Genomic DNA, 21382 nt, shown 5'->3' on the forward strand with positions numbered 1-21382 from the left:
GGGACCTTCGAACACATTGAGGGCGAAGTTGATGCTCTTGATGAAGTTATAGCCGGACACGGTGATTTCTGTGCCCTGCTAGCTTCTCGGGGCATAGCTGTTGCCTTCATAAAATCTAGTTGCACGCATGGGAAGATTGTTAATAGACCAAACTTTAGCCTATCACCAGCAGATCTGATTGATATCCCCAGCCTTGCTTGAAGCATAGGAAACAGATTTATAAAGCAAATATGGACGAAGGGTGGGCGAAGCCTAGCTGGTGACGAAGCTTGAAGTCACCTCAAGCCGGTAATAAAATCATACCTTGTGCTTACCTTTTCCTCGAAACTTGAATTTTCCTTATAATGCTTTGATATGTACAGGATGACGAAGCCAAAGAACACAGAGCCGAGGCTTAGCAGACGATCCGAAGCTCAACAGATGGTGATGAAGCTCGAATACCTAGCTGTGGAAAAATTCTAAGAAAACTCTTGTATTAATCCTTTATAAAGAATATTGTAACTTAAGAATCAGATTCTACTCTGTAAATTTGTCCATACCTTGTAATATATTTTTACCTTTCCATCAATGTATGAAGTGCTTTGATGTGGACGAAACTTGTATTTTTTGAGCCGAAGGCGAAAAACACCTTCCCTTCTTTTCATACACAACGAAGCATAAATCTGCTTTTGAAACTGTATTCTTATAGCCGAAGCAACTGTCTGTATTTGTATGGTATGATGATGATGATCCTATGTATGTCTAAATGAATGTTTATGAATGCACTGTATGATGTAATGTATCGTGCAAATGAATGCCCAAACACACACACATACGAAGCTTCATCCATAACCTTCATTCCCTTGGGAATGACTGAAATCTCTTTGCCGTTTATTTTTCGGCTGCACCGCTTATTTTTCGGTGTAAGTTCTGCATCCCCTTAGGAACGTCTTTTGAACTTCTTCGCCTTCTATTTCGGCGGTATTCGCGATGACTTTTCGCGCTTCGCCTTATATTTCGGCGGTATTTGGCTCTGCATTCCCTTAGGAACGACTTTTGAGCAGAAAACTTACACTGCGCTCCCTTAGGAACGGCTTTTTTGTAGCTTCATCATGCTCTGCATCCCCTTAGGGACGACTTTCGAGCTTCTCCCTGTTTTCTCTTTTTCTTTGCACTCGATGGTGCATGCTCAGATTTTACATTTACATATTTTGTGGGATTTTGCTCTCGTGGAGCTGAATAAGAAAGGAAAAATTACAAACTATGGCCCCATTAAAAACCTTTCTCCCCCTTTGGAAAGGAAAAGGGTGCCATAGAAAAATGAAAAAGATTACATCAATCTATATATAATACCTCGAAGCTCATCCGCGTTCCAGGATCTAGGAATATCATTGCCATCCATATCCTTTAGTCTGTAAGAACCGGGCCTTGACGAAGATACCACCAGAAAAGGTCCTTCCCACTTCAGTTGTAGTTTGCCTACTGTATTCGGATTAGCCACTCTCCGAAGCACCAGATGCCCTGGCTTGATATTTTTCAGTCGGACTTTTCTGTCGCGCCATCTTATTGTTTTGGCTTGATATTTATTAATATTTTCCATAGCCTGAAGTCTGACCCCTTCTATAGTGTCTTTTGCCACATGATAATCAACTTCATCTTTAGTCGAAGTTGTTGTTCTTATTGACCCTGTTTTAGCTTCTTCTGGGGTTATAGCTTCGTCACCAAATAATAACTTGAATGGTGTAAAACCTGTTGATCTTGATGCGGTCGTGTTGTGGCTCCACACCACTTTAATCAACTCTTCTGGCCACTTTCCTCTGAGCTGGTTAAAAATTAACTTCATTATTCCTGTCATTATAATACCATTTGCTCTTTCGACAAGTCCATTTGATTCTGGATGTCTGACTGATGCAAAATGAATCTTCGTGCCGATTTGATCACAGAATTCCTTGAAAGCTTTGGCATCAAACTGTGTTCCATTGTCCACAGTTATAGCCTTTGGTACGCCGAAGCGACAAACAATGTTTTGCCAAAAGAATTTCTAGACTGTGACCGAAGGATTCGCTTCAATCCACTTGGAAAAATATTCTACAGCCACCACAACATATCTTAAATTGCCTTGTGCTGGTGGAAGTGGACCTAACAAATCCAGGCCCCATCTTTGCAATGGCCAGGTTGGTTGTATTAGTTGGGTTAACGACGAAGGTTGTTTCTGATCTCTTGCACATTTTTGACAATTTTCGCATTTTTGAACCAAATCTGTTGCATCCGAACCTGCCTTTGGCCAATAAAATCCTTGTCTGAAGACCTTCCCCAGCAAAGGTCTAGATCTAATGTGTGATCCACACAAACCTGCATGTATTTCCTTTATCAGCTCTATACCTTCAGTTCTGGATAGACACTTGAGAAGTGGAGAGCAGACTCCATGTTTGTATAACTCCCCTTCTATTATTACATATGGTCTTGTTCTTGCCTCCATCCTCTTATTATAAGCTTCGTCATCTGAAAGGCAGTTACCTTGGAGAAAAGATATAATCTCAGTCCTCCAATCTTCACTATGAACAGGAGATATATTGAGCACTGCTCTTTCGAGAAGTTCCACCGAAGGTGCTCTTATTGTCTCAAAGAATACTTCCGAAGGTAGAGGCAGCCCCTGTGCCGCTGACTTGGCTAGCAGATCAGCGTGCTCGTTTTCTCCTCGTGGAATATTCTTGACAGAAAACCCTTCGAAAGAAGCTTCAAGCCTTCGAACTGTGTCCAGGTATTTCTCAAGCTTCGGGTCTCTTGCCCTACAACTTTTGTCAACATGACCAGAAATAACTTGGGAATCAATTTTAAGGACCGCCCATCTTATCCTCATTGCCTTTAACTTCCGAAGCCCCAAAAGCAAAGCTTTGTATTCAGCAATATTATTTGTGCAGCTGAAATCAAGCTTTATTGCATAGCATGTTCTGACTTTGGAAGGTGCAACTAAGACAGCAGCCGCACCTGCCCCGAAGGTTCCCTAGAAACCATCGCAGAACACTGTCCAAGCTTCGGCATCTTTATTTGCTTCTTCTTCCTGAGCCCCTGGCGTCCAGTCAGTGATGAAGTCTGCTAACGCCTAGGACTGAATCGAGGATCTATGCACATAATCAATGCTGAATTCGTTGAGTTCCGCATCCCACTTTCCAATCCTTCCACTAGCTTCTCTGTTCCTCATGATATCCTTCAGAGGCTGTGATGAAGTAACAATTATATGGAATGCTTGAAAATAATGCCGAAGCTTCCTGGAGGCCATTAAGACAGCATACAACACCTTCTCCAATTCTATATATTTTTCTTTGATAAACTTAGGACTTCGAAGACAAGGTATACTGGGGCTTGCTTTTTAATTTGTCCTTCTAGTTTCTCCTGCACAAGCGCCCTACTCACTGCAGAGTGCAAAGCTGCCACATACAATAGTAACGAAGCCCCTGGCATGGGTGGAGTTAATGTTGTTAGATCAATTAGGTATTGCTTCAACTCTTCGAAGGCTTTCTGTTGAGCTGGGTCCCATTGAAAGACTTCGGCTGACTTTAGTATTTCAAAGAATGGCAAGTTTCTTTCTACTGATCTAGATATAAACCTATTCAATGAAGCCAGTCTTCCTGCCAATCGTTGGGCCCCCTTCTTTGTGCTTGGCGGTCCATTCGAAGGATGGCTTCGATCTTGCTTGGGTTAGCTTCGATCCCCTTTGTTGAAACTAGACATCCAAGGAACTTACCCTTCTTCACTCCAAAGACACATTTTCAGGATTTAATTTCAGACCAGCTTGCCTGAAATTAGCAAATGTTTCTTGCAGATCAGTGATATGATTTTCTTGCTTCGTACTTTTTACTATGATATCATCAACGTATGTTAGCACATTTCTGCCTATCTAGGAATGAAGGACCTTGGCTGTCATTCTACTGAAACTTCCTCCAGCATTCTTGAGCCCCTCAGGCATCCAAAGATAACAATAGGTGCCACTGGGAGTTATGAAGCTAGTCATCGGCTCATCCTCCTTCTTCATCCATATTTGATGATATCCTGAGTAGCAATCCAGCAGACTCATAAATTCTGAAGAAGTTGCTGCATCCACAAGAGAGTCTATCCTTGGTAATGGAAACTCGTCCTTCGGACAGGCCTTGTTGAGATCCGTGAAATCAATACACATTCTCCATTTGCCATTGGCCTTCTTCACCATAACAGTATTGGCTAACCACTTTGGATATTTTACCTCCCTAATAACACCAGCACTGAGAAGTCTTTTGACTTCATTTCGAGCACCTTCAGCTTTATCATCAGACATTTTCCGAAGCCTTTGCTTTCTTGGCCTGAAGGATGGATCGACGTTGAGTGAATGTTCAATGACGTCCCTATTGACACCACAAAGATCATTGGCCGACCATGCAAAAACATCTTTGTTGTTGAATAAAAACCTTATCAAAGTTTTTTCCTGCTCTTCAGATAATTGAGATCCCAGCCGTACCTTCTGCTCTGCTATGTCTTCACATAGAAGCATGGGCTTCGACTGATCAGCCGAAGCAGCCTTCTCTCTTCTGTACTTGTAGTGCTCACAAGCTTCAGCTCCATCTATATTGTGGATGGCTTTTGAGTCTGTCCAATTTTCCTCAGCCTTTCTGGCAACTTCATGGCTTCCATGAATAGCAATATGCCCCTGTTCCGAAGGTATATTCATGCATAGATATGCTGGATGAATAATTGCTTCGAAAGCATTAAGTGTTCCACGACCAATGATTGCATTGTAGGGGTATTCCATGTCAACAATATCAAACACAACTTGTTCAGTCCTTGTATTGTGGAGAAATCTGAAGGTCACTGGCATTGTGATCTTGCTAAGTGCTACAATCTGCCTTCCTCCGAAGCCACAAAGAGGGTGTGTAGCATCATGAATCTTGTCCTCTGGCTCTTGCATCTGTTTGAAGGCCTTAGCAAATATGATATCCGCTGCACTGCCTGTATCAACCAGAACATTGTGAACCAGAAATCCCTTGATGACATAAGATATGACCATAGCATCATTATGAGGGTAATCCTTGAGCTGAAGGTCCTCCTGGGAGATGATTGGGATGTGGGACCATTTTGACTTGATGAAGGGTCCCTGCACCCCAACATGTTGTACCCTTCTCTGAGCCTCCTTCTTCTGCTTCTTGTTGGCTGGTTCTGAACATGAACCGCCTGTTATCGGGAGCACCATGTTCGTAGCCGAAGCTACTTCAGCTTCGTTGTTGAACAAAGCCATCATCTTGACAGTGGAAGTGAGTTCACCGGAGGTGGGCGCCAAGGTTGGGGACTTGTTCTCAAATACTATGAGTCAAAAACAAGGCAACACAAAAATATTAAATGTTAACGTCCTTCATCCTTCAAAGTATTATTTCCCTTAGGATATAACAATCTTCGGACGAAGGTCATGAAGAACGTACCTTCATCATCATGATATATGATAATGAAAGACAAAACATATTAAACATGAAAGATAACATGAATAAGCATATAATATCATTCACATGTCATCATTATATAAACTTGAATATTTAAATACGATATTAATTACATTTATACCTTCGGCTTGACAGAAGGCAAAAATCCAAGTGTTGCGCACGAGCGAATATAGGATCACATGAATAGTACAGGGGTACTGTTCATCTATTTATAGGCACAGGACGCAGTCTGCGAGAAATTACATTCATGCCCTTTACAAAGGTTTACAATCATAATACAAGTTATCACGGGTCGATTGGTCATTTCATCTTTAAGTCGGTGCATTTGGAAATGTATTCCGAAGCTCTCTGATTGATAGCTTCGGCTTTGTGTCAATCTTCCGAAGGTGTTTCTTCTTATGGGACCTTCGGCGACGAAGCAGACCCCCAACAGAAGACTACATATATAATAACAGAGTGTATAGCGATAAATGTCACAATAATCAGAGTATTTATTACATAGCGGAAGTCTTACAAAATAAATATAAATATAAAAGGATCTAAAATCCATCCTTGGCGCCAGAAAGTCAACTAGGAGACGTCACCTAGATCGAATCGAACTCTTCATTGCGTGGCTCCTCTTGAACCACCTGATCTTCTCCTGTGGGGGGGGGGGGGTGTGAGACAGCAAGGGTGAGCTCACACATGATCATAGCTCAACAAGTTGTGGGGAAACTAGTGTTCATGAACTCACCAAAGGTGGGAGTTCATGTGATGTGTAAGGCTGATCAACAATATAAAGGTTGAAGCTGAGCATTGCTTTTATAAGTTAGTCAAAATTTTATTAGCAGTTACTAAGTGTAAGTAAATACCAAACCATAATAAAATAATAGAACAAAATTAGTAATGATTTCCATGCAAATGCAAATGACAAATTGAGTTTAGGTTCCATATTTAATCATGCGAGAGTCCTGAGCTGCTCATGACCGTGAGCTCGACTAGTGTACTAGTTTTATACTCTGCAGAGGTTGTACCCTATACCCACAAGTCGTGTATCCCATGTCGCTAGGGTTTGCAAGGCCCGTAGACACTACCGAGGTGAATGGCTAGGGATCCACTACAAGGCCTTTACAAAGTTCCACTAGCTTCCGAAAACCCGCTACAGTTTATGGGAAGAGCACTTGCAAGAATCCCCCGTCTGACCGCCATCGCAGCAAAATCAACCTGAGAACCTCCTTGCATGCAATCCCCTACTGCCCTTGCCCCTTTCGGGTAAGGTAGTCTTCCACTAGCTTTCCTAATTAGTCAGCCAAGGGCGTCCCATTCCACCCTTGTGGTGGCACGTGTTTCTCAAGTTAAGCTCCATGTTCCAATTAACATTAATGATCTTGACATGAACATAAGTAAAATAACAGAATAATTGGAACATAGATATAATGAAATATTAACCCAAAACCATATAAAGCAATAGCATAACTACCCAAATGATTCAGTGGTAAACAAGGTAAAAAGGATAAACAGACTAGGGTGACCTATTGGGACCCATCAAAACTAAACCTATGCATTGAATAATGATAATAAAGAATATTATTGGGTAACAAAAGTGGATCAAGGGCACAACTTGCCTGACACTTAAGAATCTAGGTACCAGGATGATTCTTCAAATCCTCGTGACCGCACTTATAATCGTAGCAATACAAACAAACATGGTATATACAAAATTAACATCACACCAAACATAAGAACAAACTGCATAATAATAATCTACGCGTTGCTATGAGATCGTGGGAACGAGAACCACTAAAATCAGAGTTACGGTTAAGGAGTTATGATTTTATAGAAGATTTATGTGATTAAAATATTAAACTATATTATAAATTGGTTAATATAAATCATATAAGAGGTTATTTTATAAATAACTATCTCAACTTCAATCTAAGTCATTATTTGGTTAAAGATTATCTAGTCAAATTATAATCATAGTATCAGAAGTTAATCTAATAGACATAGATTAATCCAATTAATTACCTAATTATAAAAGTAGGGGATATCATATAACAAATGTTGCTACTGCATAGTAAATATTTATACGAGACTAACAACTTGAACGGATCAAATTGGAGTTAAAACGGAGGAGTTATGATTTTCCTAAGGTATTATGTATTTAATATAAGATTAATTAGGGGATAAATTTTATTATTGTTTTTATGTCAAAACATAGACACTAAGTGATAAACAATATTACTACAAAATAAATTTCACTGGAATGAATTAGTTTGGCGTTAGGATGGATTAAATATGAATTTCCCAAGTTTATTGATTTATTTGTGTACTAAAAATCAATTTCTATAAGTATTTACCTACTTTCTTTGTTCTCTGGGCCGAACACTAAATACAGAGAACCATGGTGGTTAAACTATAAAATTTCTAAGACTCAGCTTCCCACCAGAGAGGACTGCGGGTTCATTACTGTGAAGATCAGGGGCTCTTACGCAAAGGTGGCACGGCAAAGGGGTATTGGTTGATCTGCACCATTGGATGCGAGACTGACGATGCAGAATAGATTCGTCCATGCCCGAACCGGTATGCTATGCGGAACCTTGGATCCAAATCCGACGGTCCACACTCAATCCGAGCACGTAAACGCGATGACTCAATCCCACCCGTATGATCCCAGATCAACGGTTCAAACTCTCCCACACCTAGACCCATCGGGAGCCCTTGGTTGTTAGATGAACGACTGAGATCTCAAACAACTAAAAAGGGGGAGGGGTGCCACCGATTAGATCCAAGCTGCTCAAAGCCAAATTGAACGACCAGGGGTTTTCTTCCCCGCCCGACCGCCGAGCACGGCGGGGCGCGCGCCCGGGACGGCGGTGCCCACACTCGAGATCGATTACGCGGCGCACCCGGACTTGATTCGAAGCGTAACTAGGTGATAAACAATGCAGAGGAGGTATCAAATCGATCTAAGGGGCATTACCGATGGCTGGGAGGCTGGGTGAAGCTGTCCACGCGGCCCAGCGGGTTCATGGCGTCGCTACGCGACGGCGAGAAATTCCCCCGCCAGCACGCACTCCTTCGTTCAGCAATGGTCCTGCACATCTCCCACATGGTTTGCCGCCCCATCTGGAACTCCCACCGAGGCAACATCGCAGCGAATGAGCAAGACAATGGTGGCGGTGAATGGCGCGCGACGCCGAGGTCGGGTGCTCCCTGTTCGCGAGCTCCAAAGGTTCTTTGTGACCCCACCCAGTCCACACAGGTTGATGGCCCTTTGTGACCCCACCCTAGGACCTGAACGACACGAATTGCCGCATGCGACGGTAGCGGCGTCCCACTTTCTCTCTCTCCCACTTTCTCCCTCTCCTGGTGAACTCGATGAGATCTCAGCTGGGCGTGAGGGCAGAACGAGTCACGGGAAGGCCTATTTATCCCCAGGAGACCAGATCATACACCGCGCGGTACGGAGGGTTCAGTCAGTCCGAGCTAGGGGGAGGGCGCGGCAGCAACGACGCACAAATTGCAACAACCAGAGCTAGAAGAAGGATCTTGCGGCTCGACCCCGCTGGTCAGTGACGGAGATCACACTATGCTCGCGGACGACTCGCACGGTGAGGCTAACGAGGGCGGCCCACCAGCCAGCGCCTAGAGTAGAGCCGCGTGCGGCTGAGACAGTGCAAAGGGAAATGGGCCGCGCGCGCACAGGAGAGCAAAGGAGGAGTGGGCCAAAAGTGGTGCGGCTGGCCCAATTAGGTTAGGTTTGCTTTCTTCTTTTTTATTTTATTTTTCCTATTTCTCCCATTTTCATATTTAGGTTTCAAATTTGAATTCATATCTATGAAATTCATATTTAGGTTACCCTCCTGAATCCAAATATCAGTATGGAGAAATTATATTTATTTATATGTTTATTTTATTTACACAATATGTTATTTTCCATCTCTCCAACATCTAATTGGCAATTTAGTCCTTAATCCAAAATTTGGATATTACTGTATTTCTATTAATACTATTATTATTATTGAATGCACACACTAGTACACTCCAACTTGATGCAATAGATATATGTTTACTTTAATTAATTTATTTGTTTGATAAATGTTTGAATTATGAAACACTCATATTGTTTTCTTTCTTTGCAGGAAAATAGTATTTTGCTTGTGAAATAGGAAGTAAAGGTTGCTTCCAAATTTATTATTCATGTAAATAAAGGCTTATGGTGCATCATTTGATGATATGCATAATTATTTAGTTGAATAAGAATCTTTTATGTTACTTCTTTTCTTAAATATTTCTTGGTTTCCAAATTTGAGTCCTCAAATTTCAATACACCAGTATAATTTGAGATATCTGAATTTACGATTTTATTTTATTATTTTTTTCTTATACACATTTTGGGCCTTACAAATCCTACCCCATTAACAGAAATCTCGTCCTCGAGATTTGTAACAAAAGGGTGTATATCAAGTCATCTCAAAACATATGCACAAACAAAAATCTCAGCATGATGCATATTTTATTAGCAACTCATGGGGTCAATTAGACCTCATTATTCTTCCTGAAATAGTATCATACCTGTCGGAGAGGGAATTCTCCGGCCGGGTGGCGGAACGTACCCGCCCTAAATCCTAAGATGAGGAGGGGCCTAAGCGTTTTGCCTGCAAGATGTAATCGGGAAGAACACAAGAACACACAAGGGTTTATAGTGGTTCGGGCCGCTGGAGCGTAATACCCTACTCCACTGTGTGTTGTATTGAGCTTGAGAGTTTGTATGAACTTGTGAGTCTAAGAGTCTAAGTGAGCTTGAGCCTAAGTTGGGTCTGCCTTGTAACGTCGTGTACCCTCCCTTTTATAGCTCAAGGGGGCACGTACAAGGATACTGAGCCCCGACATATGGGCCCAGGGGCAAAATGGAAGGAAGTAACTACTGCCTATAACGCCAGGGTGATCTCCGAGCGCCATAATGTCCGTAGTGCATATAGTATTGATATCCCGCGCTGCTTCCTCGGTAACGCGCGAGTGATGATGAGCATAGTGTATGCCGCAGCACGGGTGTACTGCCTGCCAACGGAATGGACAGGCACTCCGCCTGTAGGATGGCCTGGTCGCCGCCCGTCAGCGGAGTGGACAGGGCTCATTAAATGATGAGGCGACACATTGCCTGCCAGTGGAGTGGTCAGGGCTCATTAAATGCCAAGGCGGCACATTACCTGCCAGTGGAATGGACAGGCGACGCAGCATATCTGTAATAAATGCAGAGGCCGCGCGGCCCAGAGGTCTTACGTCAGGCTCCACCCGCTGGCTTACGTCACGGGCAGTGGGCCAAGTGGCAGCATCGGGTCTCCACCTGAGCGGGGAGCCGAAGCGTACACGGCATGGTCCGAACACGTGTCGGCTCCGAACCCCCGCCTGGTCTTGATTAAGGTCCAGGCATTCTTTGTCCCATAATCCCGGGACCCTGCCATGAGTGGCCCGGACTCCACACAGAGGGGTCCGGGACCCATCCCAGGGGTCCGGTTTGTACCCGTGGAGGTCCTGGACCTTGCTCGGAGATCCGGTCCATATATGCAGGGGTCCAGCACTTTCCCACGGGGGTCCGGACCCACTGTTGATACCTTGGAGGATTTTGTCTTCTCTGGCCATGTTGCGGCCCCGGAGCCGTTCACATGGTGGGGTCGGGTGCTGTTCACCATGCGACTAGAGATAGACGCGCGGGCACCGCGTCTTCATACTGTAGTAAGGGGTACCCATGTTTCAGGGTACCGACAGTGGCCCCTGGGCCCACCTTAGGGGAGGATACGAGCCTGTAGGTGGGGCTAAAGCTTGATTGGTGATCGGCGCGCCGCTTCCGTGCGCTCGCTGATGTAACCACTGCCAGTCCGCCTTCGGTCACGCCAACTACCACGTTTGTCCTCAGCGGCGGCCCCGAGGAGGCGCAGTACTAGCGCGGGCGGTGGTTCGCTCTTTCCGCACTCAGAAACTAACGCCGTAGGAGTAGGACTCGTGGGCCCGGGTCCACGTGTCAGAGACTGGGCCATTGTTTTCGGTGGAGATGAAGAGGCGCACTACCGTGGGCAGCGGTTCGCTCCTCGCATGGCGGTTCGCCTTCTTCGCACTCAGAGACCCGCACACCAGCTGTATGACTTGTGGGCCCGGACCCCCGTGTCAGAGGCTGGGGTCGTTGTTTTCGGTGGAGATGAAGAGGCGCGTTACCGCGGGCGACGATTCACTTTTTGGGCGCACACGGCGGTTCGCTTTTTCCGCACCCGGAGTTCAGCGTTCAATCTGTATGACTTGTGGGCTCGGGCCCCCGTGTCATAGACTGGGTCGCCTGGGATCTCCCATAGCGTCTCGGGGCACGAGCGGGAGAGTTTGTCTTGAAGAGGGATTCACCCCGCGAGCAGTAGTTACGCTTTCGCATTCTCTCCACTCGCTGCGCCCTCTCACCTTCGAGCTCTCCGCGCCCCTTTGCATTCACGTTCTCCTGCTCCACACCTGCGCTGCCACCGACGCCATGACTTCGCTTGGCCAACCCAACCGCTTCTAGACCAAGGCGACGCTCGATGTGGTGTGCCACCTGCTTGGATGGAGCGCGACGGCGCTCGCCGGGAGGATCCGCGCTGGCGCCGTCCCCCTCGGTGACCTCGCCGTCGGGGAGTTTCTTTTGTTCACCTCCTACATCTCCTGCGGGTTGGCGTTGTTGATCTTGCCTTTCTTCCTGCTGTTGTTGTAGGAGTTCGACCTCCAGCTTCGGCACCTCACCCCCACTCCATCCTCCAAGCGGCCATCTTTGCCCACCTGTGTGAGATGTTCGTGGGGGTGGCGCCCTGCACCTCCCTCTTCTGCCATTTCTTTGTGCTGGTGAAGTCGGGGAAGGCGAAGGACCACCTCGGCGCCTACTACTTCTAGATAAGGCCGGATTCGACCGGCGCCTACATCCCCTCCCTTGGCGGTGCAAGGTGGGAGAACTGGCGCGGTGACTAGGTGATCGCTAGCGCGGAGGCCAACGACCGCCTCGCCCTGTCAAGCAATGGGCCAAGACTCGACCGGAAGCAGTGGAGGGCCAAGCCATCCCTGGCGCCGGAGTTCTAGTTCGTACTGGACAGGATCAAGAGCTTAGCGGCGGGCGACCTGACGTCAATGCACGTGGTTGGAGACTTCCTGAAGCACCGGATCACGCTGCTGCAGCAGAAGGCGCGTCTATGTTGCTGGTTCACCGGCTCAAACGACATCGACCAGATCCAGCGCGGGCCAGGGACCAACCTGTCTTGGGAGGAGCTGGAGGTTCTGGTGAAGGGGATTACTGGTGAGTCCTTCGGCCCTAAGTCTCTAATCCTCCCCGAGGGCATCCCTGCGCTCTGCGACGACGCAGGGTTGAGGACGGTGATTTTGGCCACTTTGTCGACCCTCGACGAGCGCGACGTCGCGGTTCGCCAAACCGGCGGCCGGGACCCCCATCGCAGGATCTGGATCTCTGATGCGCCGGCTGAAGGCCCCCAGACTGCCGGCGTGGCCCCCAGTGTTCCCGCCAGAGCTTCCCACGCCTCCGCCGCGGCCCCCCGCCCCTTGTACAAGGGCAAAGGGGCTGCAAGCAACTCCTCCGCCCCAGGCGGCGCCGGGGTGTCGGAGGAGGAGAGGAGGCGTCGGCTGCGCCGCACCGACGGATCATTTGTTTGGACCCCCCCCCCGTTGGGGCCGAGGAGGCCGGCTCCCAGAAACGTCAGAGGACTGTTGGCGGGGCTGAGGAGACCGGCTCCCAGGCCTAGGGAGCGCAGAGGCGCGCCAGTCCTCCACCACCACAGCCATCGGGTCCGTCGCCACCACAACCACCACCACCGTCGGGCCCGCCACCGCCAATAGCACCTGGGGATTATCTCCCCTAGGGGCACCACCAGCAGGAGCAACAGCAGCAGCAGCAGAAGCAGCTGTCGCCCCGCTTCCAGGGTCGCTGGAAGGTCCAGGGCCCCAAGTGAGTGCAACCCCTTTTTTCCATTAATCTGCTTATCATGTCGACGGGTCTTAACCCATCCTTTTCTTGTTAGGGCTTCCTCCCCCTCTGCTCCCAAGGTCGTGCCTCCCCCGCGCCCCGGCTGCTGCCGCCAAGATAGCGCCACCGGCCCCCCAGGCCCCTGCTGGGGGTCTGGCAGCAGCGGCGCCAACGCCAAGCGGTGCCACAGCAACGGAGGGGGTCCCCACTGCCCTGGCGGCTACCACAGCCTCAACGACGGTGATGCCATCGAGTACACCGTCGGCAGCGGAAGAGGAGGCCCAAGTTGCGCCCGCCCCCACCATCGAGGTCTACGCGGGGGGGCGCGTCCAGCTCCGTCCCGCCGCCCACTCCAGAGGAGACGGAGGCGATCTTTGGGCGGCGGCTCCGTTCCGGCGCCAAGCCAGAAGAGGCGCCAATTCCCCTCCCCTGGGTGCTATCTCGTGCCCACCAGGCTCTACACGAGACCGTGGCAGCGATCCTGTGGGAGTGGGAAGCGCTGGAGGCCGAACACCAGCGTCTCGGCGACTGGCGTACCTAGCTGGAGGAGCGCACCAAGGCGGTGTCCTGCCAGTTCGCCTTCGAGCGGTCCGAGCTTGAGAGAGACCGCAAGGACTACAAGAAGGACCTCTAGAAGGTCTACGCCCAGGAGTTGGAGGTGACCCGGAAGGAGAAGAAGCTGGCCAAGAAGGAGGATCACTTGGACTAGAGGGAGGAGGTCATCACAGAGCTCCAGGCGAAGCTGAACGCCCTCAACAAAATCCTGGAGGAGCAGCGGGTCCAGCAGACCGCGGCTGTGGAGAGTTTGCAAAGGCTGTAGCAGGAGCTGGATGACAAGGCTAGCAGCTTTGCCCTGACCGAGGAGAACCTCAAGGAGAAGGACGCCTCCCTGGATAAGTGGGCGGCCGACCTCGCCTAGCGGGAGAAGGACCTCGCCTTCAGGGTGGAAATGTTTGAAAGGCGGCAGAAGCTGCTGGCCGATCATGAGCTCGAGGCGGAGGAGAAGGAGCGAATGCTGGAGGAGAAGGAGCAGACGCTGGGGGAGCGGGTCTGCCAATTCCAGGCAGCGCAGGCGGCGTAGGAAGCACCGGGCCCCCAGGTGGTGGAGGCGATGAAGAAGACACTTGAAGGTCTCCAGGCGGAGCAGCGCGCCGGGGTCCAGCGCATCGCCGCATGGGCTGGCGAGGCGAGCACGACTTTGGTGCCGCTGGGGGTGAGCCCCATCCTAGTGTCAGAGCCGCTGACGTCCATCTCCGACGTGCTCCCGGTGCTGGATTCTGCCGCCGACCGCCTCCGACGCCTGGACCAGATCCTTGGCGCCCGCCTAGAGGCCAAGGGCGGTAGGCTCTGCCAGGCGGTGATCGAGTACATCTTGACGTGCTTCTGGAGCCACGACCCAGCCATCTCCTTAGAGCCGGTGATTGCCGGTCCGGTGGCCGATACCGAAGACGCCGCCCGGGAGGGCGTACCAGATACTATGGAGGTGGTGGCCGAGTGCTTCCAGCGGGATCCTGCCGATGATTAGTAGCTAGATCTGCAGAAACAGGGCAAGGGTTCTGCTAGGGTGCGACTTGTAATATTTTCTAGTTTTGTAAGATACTTTTGGGAAGCATTAATCTAACAGTGATAGAACTTATCTGTATGCTATTTGTCTTTGCTGTGTGCATTGTTACCACTTTCTCCCTGGTACTTGCCCCCCTGGGATGTAGGCTCGACGTGTCGAGGCTGGATGCCAGTATACTTAAGAAAGAATTGGTGACCTGGCCCCCAGGAGGTAGTCTCGAGTGGGACCCGGACATGCACACAACCTTGGCTAGGAAGCTTTAGTAGTGCACCCATAGGACCCACTAACTGGTAACTTGTATCCTTTGATTCATGCAATAGGACCTGCAGGACTTAGACCGGGAAGCCAATCCGCATGTCCGGACCCCCTGGATCACAGTTCCAAATACTAGGGCACCCGTCGCAAAGTGGTGGAGCGTGTAGGCTTAGGGTACGGGACCAGGCTAAGCGGCTACACAACTCCGGACCACCCCAGGGGACGGGTGTCCGTTCTCTAGAACTGGACCCCAGGTTGCTGGACCCACAGGACTATAGTTCCAAATACTAGGGTACCCGTCACAAAGTGGTGAGCGTGTATGCTTAGGGTACGGAACCAAGCTAAACGGCTACATAGCTCCGGACCACCCCAGGAGACAAGTACCTATTCTCTAGAACTAGCCCCTAGGCTGTCGGACCCCCCTACCGAGGGATCCCAAACTGCAAGCCTAGCTACTCAATTCGGATGTCATTATACCAGCAAGGGTGGGAACTGTAAGGGTGGGTTAGATAAAAATGATGCTCGTAAATTGATGAAAAAATAAGACCATCACAAAAACAAATCTGGGAGCAAATCTTTTCTTTATAACTTGATATTCATGAGTGCAGGCCAACAGACCGGGTTTATGAGGGCGGACCTCACCGGGCTGGCATACATATAAGTGCAACTTAGTTACAAAGGAAGAAAACTGAAATCCCCAGGCTTGTTTCTATGGGAAAAACTTACGGAGATGCTCTATGTTCTAGGGATTGGGAAGAGGCTCTCCTTCAGTTGTAGCAAGGCGGACACACCCCGGGTCAACATATTTCCATTACCTTGAAGGGTCCTTCCTAGCTGGGGGAGAGTTTGTGGAGCCCTTCTCGGTTCAGTACTCGCCTTAGGACCAGGTCCCCGACCCGGAGCTCCCTACTATGCACGAACCGCTGGTGGTAACGCCTGAGCGCTTGGTTGTACCGTGCATTTCGGATTGCTGCTTGCCATCTGTGCTCGTCGATGAAGTCCACATCCTCACGTCGTAGCTATTCCTGCATAGACTCATCAAAAGCCTGGACCCGTGGGGAGCCCATGATGATTTTCGGGGGAAGGCAGGCTTCGGCCCCGTAGACCAGGAAGAACGGGGTCTCCCCGGTGGCTCGGCTGGGTGTGGTCCGGTTTCCCCACAGCATGGACGGAAGCTCCCTGACCCAATTTGCACCATGCTTTTTCAAGCAGTCGTAGGTGCGTGTCTTGAGTCCCTTGTGGATCTCTGCATTTGCCCTCTCCACTTGGTTGTTGCTCCTTGGATGACCCACGAACGCAAAGCAGAGCTAGGTGCCGATGTCCTCACAATACTCCTAGAAGATCTGACTTGTAAACTGGGTCCCATTGTCCGTAATGATACGACTTGGGACCCCAAATCTATAGACGATCGACTTGAGGAAAGCGACAACAGCACCCTGGGTGATATTGACCACAGGGGTGGCCTCTGGCCACTTTGTGAACTTGTTGATGGCGACAAAGAGGAACCAGTACCCGCCGACAGCCCTGGGGAATGGTCCCAGGATATACACCCCCCCATACGGCGAATGGCCAGGAGGGTGGAATCATTTGCAGAGCCTAAGCTGGTGTGTGTATCTGCTTTGCGTGGAACTGGCACGCCTTGTAGGACTTTACCATCTCAGCTGCATCCTGGAGAGCGGTTGGCCAGTAAAAGCCATGCCGGAAGGCCTTACCGACCCACGTGCGGGATGATGAATGACTTCCGCACTCTCCTCCATGGATCTCCGTGAGCAACTCACGGCCCTCCTCCTGGGTAATGCACCGCATGAGAATGTCGTTGGCGTCACGGCGGTAGAGATCCCCTTCCACCACCGCATAGCGTTTAGCCAACCGCACTATGCGCTCTGTGGACACATGGTCTTCAGGAAGGATATTTTCCTTCAGGTAGTCCCGGATCTCGGAGATCCATGCATCGAGACCACTCTGAGATATTGGCTATGGCGCTAAGGGACTGGTAGAATCTCCCATAGCATACACAGTCTTCGGTGGGTTTTGTAGATGGGACGCCACCAGGACCGCTAGCTTCGAGGTGCTAGTCTCGCCCCCTTCGCCCAGTTTGGCCGGCTGCGCGGTGGGTCTCAGCAGCCGTCTTTCGAAGACGCCCTCGAGCATGGGTGCCCAAGTTGACGCCCTCACGGAGAGGTCATCTGTCGCCGAGTTGTCAGCCCGAGGAACATGTTGCAGTTCTAGGGCGGTGAAGTCCTTTTCTAGCCTCCTCACGTGAAGTAGGTACGCTGCGAGCCTAGGCTCGTTGCAGCTACACTCCCCGCGGACATGCTTGATGATCAGCTGGGAGTCCCCCTTCACCAGGAGCTAGCAGATCCCTAGGGATAGGGCCACCGACAAGCCGAAGATCAGTGCTTCATACTCCGCCATGTTGTTGGTGGCCTTGAACTCAAGGTGCACCATGTACTTCACTTGATCTCCACTTGGGTCGATGAGGACCACTCTAGCTCCGCCAACATGCTGACGGGCGGATCCATCGAAGAAGAGCGTCCAGTGGGGCTCGGTGAAGACCGGACCCCTGGGCTCCACAAGCGTGGGGTCCGAATCAGGATCAAGACCCCAGGAGCGCTCAGGGGAGGCGTACACTCCATGATGAAGTCAGCCAGGACCTGGCTCTTGATGGCGTGGCGAGGCTGGAAGTCCAGTTGGAACTCAGCGAGCTCCGCTGCCCACTTGGCGATGTTGCCTGTGGCGTTAGAGTTGTGGAGGATGGCCCTTAACGGAAAGGAGGTCACCACCACGACCCTGTGTGCCTGGAAATAGTGGTGTAGCTTCCTGGACGCAACAAGCACAGCATAGAGAAGTTTGTGCGTCTCAAGGTACCTGGTCTTCACCTCATGGAGGACCTCGCTGACGTAGTAGACCGGCTTCTGAATGGTCCGGACCCCTGTAGCCGGTCCCGAACCCTCAGGTTCCTGGTCTTCTTGTGCTGTCCTCTCGATGACCAGCACCATGCTTACTGCCTCTGCAGCTGCCGCGATGTATAAATACAATGGCTCCCCAGGCTCTGGGGCTACCAGTATTGGTAGGGACACCAGGTGCTGCTTCAACTCTCGGAAGGCTTGTTCTGCCTCTTCGGTCCAAGAGAATGGACCGAACTTCCGCAACAGCTTGAAGAAGGGCATCGCCCTCTCAGCCAGCCTTGAAATGAAGCGGCTAAGGGCGGCTAACGACCCCGTAAGGTTCTGGACATCCTTGATACGGGCCGGAGGCCTCATCGCCTCAATCACCTTGATCTTCTCCGGGTTTGCTTCAATGCCCCGGTACGAAACCAGGAACCCCAGCAACTTCCCTGCGGAGACGCCAAAGACGCACTTGTCCGGATTCAGCTTTGTGCGAGTTGCCCACAGCCTATCGAAGACCAGGGCCAAGTCTTCCACTAGGGTCGACCCTCTCTTGGTCTTGACTATGATGTCATCGACGTATACTTCCACCTTGTCCCTGATCAGGTCCCCGAAAGTCTTACTCATCGCTCGCACAAATGTTGGCAAGGCATTTTTCAGGCCATAAGGCATTACGACATAGCAGTAAAGCCCATCCACTGTTACAAAAGCGGTATGCTTCCTATCTTCCCTAGACATCTGGATTTGATGGAAACCAGAATAAGCATCTAAGAAAGACAAAAGGTCGCACCCGGAGGTAGAATCCACGATTTGATCTATTTGCGAGAGTGGATATGGGTCCTTGGGACAAGCCTTATTAAGGCTGGTGTAGTCGATGCACATCCGAAGCTTCCCATTCGCCTTGGGGACGATGACTGGATTGGCCAGCCACACTGGGTGATGAACCTCTTTGATGAAGCCGACGTCTAACAACTTCTGGACCTCCTTTCGGATGAAGTCCTGCCGCTCAACGGACTGTCTGCGAGGCTTCTGACTCACCGGCCTGGCGTCAGGGTTGATCTTCAGGTGGTTCTCGATCACCTCCCTAGGGATCCCAGCCATTTGCGATGGCTCCCATGCGAACACGTCAGCATTTGCCTGGAGGTAGGCGACGAGCGCGAGTTCCTATTTCTTCTCCAGATCACCCGCAATGCGAGTGGTCTGGGGGGAATCCACGTAGAGCCGGATGGCCTTGACGGGGATGTCGTCGGCTCCGGATGACCGCACCTTCGGCACCTTGGTAGGCGCCTTGGTACCGGAGGTCGAGGGGTTCCTCCCTCCGTTGTCCGGGCGAGCATCTTCTGCCGCCAGGGCGTGCATCTTTTCCACAGCCGCAAGCGCAGCGGCACGGTCGCCCCGCACGGTGAGGACCCCGGCCAGAGACGACATCTTGAGGACCAAATACCCGTAATGGGCAATGGCCATGAACCGGTACAGGGCCGGCCTGTCGATGATGGCGTTGAAGGGGAGGTTAACCTCCGCGACGTCGAACTGAACGTTCTCCATGTGGAAGTTCTCGTCGGTCCTGAATGTTATCGGGAGTGCAATGCTCCCGAGGGGTTACACCGGTTGCGGGCCCACTCAGGAGAATGGGCGAGAGGGTCCTAGCCAGGACCCTGGGATCTGCAGCTGCTTGAATGCAGCATGACTGATGACATTGAGGCTGGCCCCTCCGTTAATCAGAACATGGTGCAGCCGCATGTTGGCGATGACAGGGGCGATGATGAGCGGTAGTATACCGGCCCCTGTCATGTTGTCGGGGCAGTCGGGTGCGGCGAAGGAGATGGTGGTGCTCCTCCACCGCTGATGTGGAGCAGCCTTCGGGACCCCCGGGACCGCTGAAAGGACCTCTCGATGTAGGGACTTGACGTTCCTGCGGGAGGTGAGCTCCTAGCTCCCGCCGTACATGACGTACAACCTCTTGCGGCGGTCGTTGTCATCATCGGAGTCAGAGTCCCCAGTGAAGACATCCTTCAGGTCCCCCTCGGGTGATTGATACCTGAGGTCTCGTTCTCCCGTGGCGACCTCACCGTCGTTGACCCTCTCCTTGCTAGGTCTACGACGGGGTGGGAAGCTATCCTTGGAGGACTGCTTGCACCGTTCGCTGATGCGCTTCGCGAGCTTGATAATCTCGCGGCCCTCCAAGGCGCTGTGGCAACTGTTGGGGTGCACAGGGCATGTACCGCTGTTACCTCCCTGTGGCCAGGGGCGCTTGTTGCGCTCGCTCCGGCCCCCAGTCGTAGCTGCAATGATCAGAGCGGCAGACTGCGGCTTCTCGTGGCTGCGGTTCTTCTTCTTCTTTTTTTGCTGTCCTGAGTGACGGCACCCGAGCCACCCGTCTGGGCGACCCCGGTCTGTGGTGCCAAGTGCCATGCACGGCCCTCGGCAGCCCTGGGGCACTTGTCGGCCAGAGCAAAGAGCGTGGTGACAGTTTCCACGTCATGCGTGGCCAACTTCTCCAGCATCTTTTCATCACATACCCCGTAGCGGAAAGCGGTGATGATGGAAGCATCGGAGATACGGGGTATAGTCCCTCGTACCTTGGTGAAGCGGGAGATGAAGGCTCAGAGAGTTTCCTCGGGCTCCTGCCTCACTGCATGGAGGTGAGCCTCCACGCCATGCCGCTGATAAGCGCTGGCGAAGTTCACCGTGAACCACGCGTAGAGCTCTTCCTAGGAGTAGATTGATCCTGGGGTAAGGTTCATGAGCCAAGTCCGGGCTGGCCCAGACAAGGCTACATGGAAGTATGTTGCCATTACGGCGGTGTCTCCACTTGCTACCGTAATGGCAGTGATGTAAATCTGCAAGAATTCCGACGGATTTGACGTACCATCGTACTTCTCCGGCAGGTGTGACCGGAACTTGGATGGCCAGGTCGCCGCGTGGAGATGATCCGCCAGTGCGGTGCAGCCCACGCTGGCCAATGGGACACAAGCCTGGATCCGAGCGCCTGTTGGGGTCTACGGTACAACCGCAGCGAAGTTGTAGTCGAGGTTGCGACCCTCGACGTTCTGTTGGCGCTCACGCGCCCTCTCTAGAGAGACGCGGGCATCCTCGTCCGCACGCCTGCGGTTGAGCTCTACTCGTAGGTCATTAGACCTCTCCAGAGAGACCGGAGCGTCCTCTCCCGCATGCCGGTGGTTGAGCTCCACCCGCAGGTCCTCAGTCGGTGCGGCCCTCACTGAGGGTGAGCGCACTGACACCGATGCCTCATGTTAACGCC

Source organism: Zea mays, chromosome 9 (genome assembly GCF_902167145.1).
Source record: "Zea mays cultivar B73 chromosome 9, Zm-B73-REFERENCE-NAM-5.0, whole genome shotgun sequence".
Classification (NCBI taxonomy): domain Eukaryota; kingdom Viridiplantae; phylum Streptophyta; class Magnoliopsida; order Poales; family Poaceae; genus Zea; species Zea mays.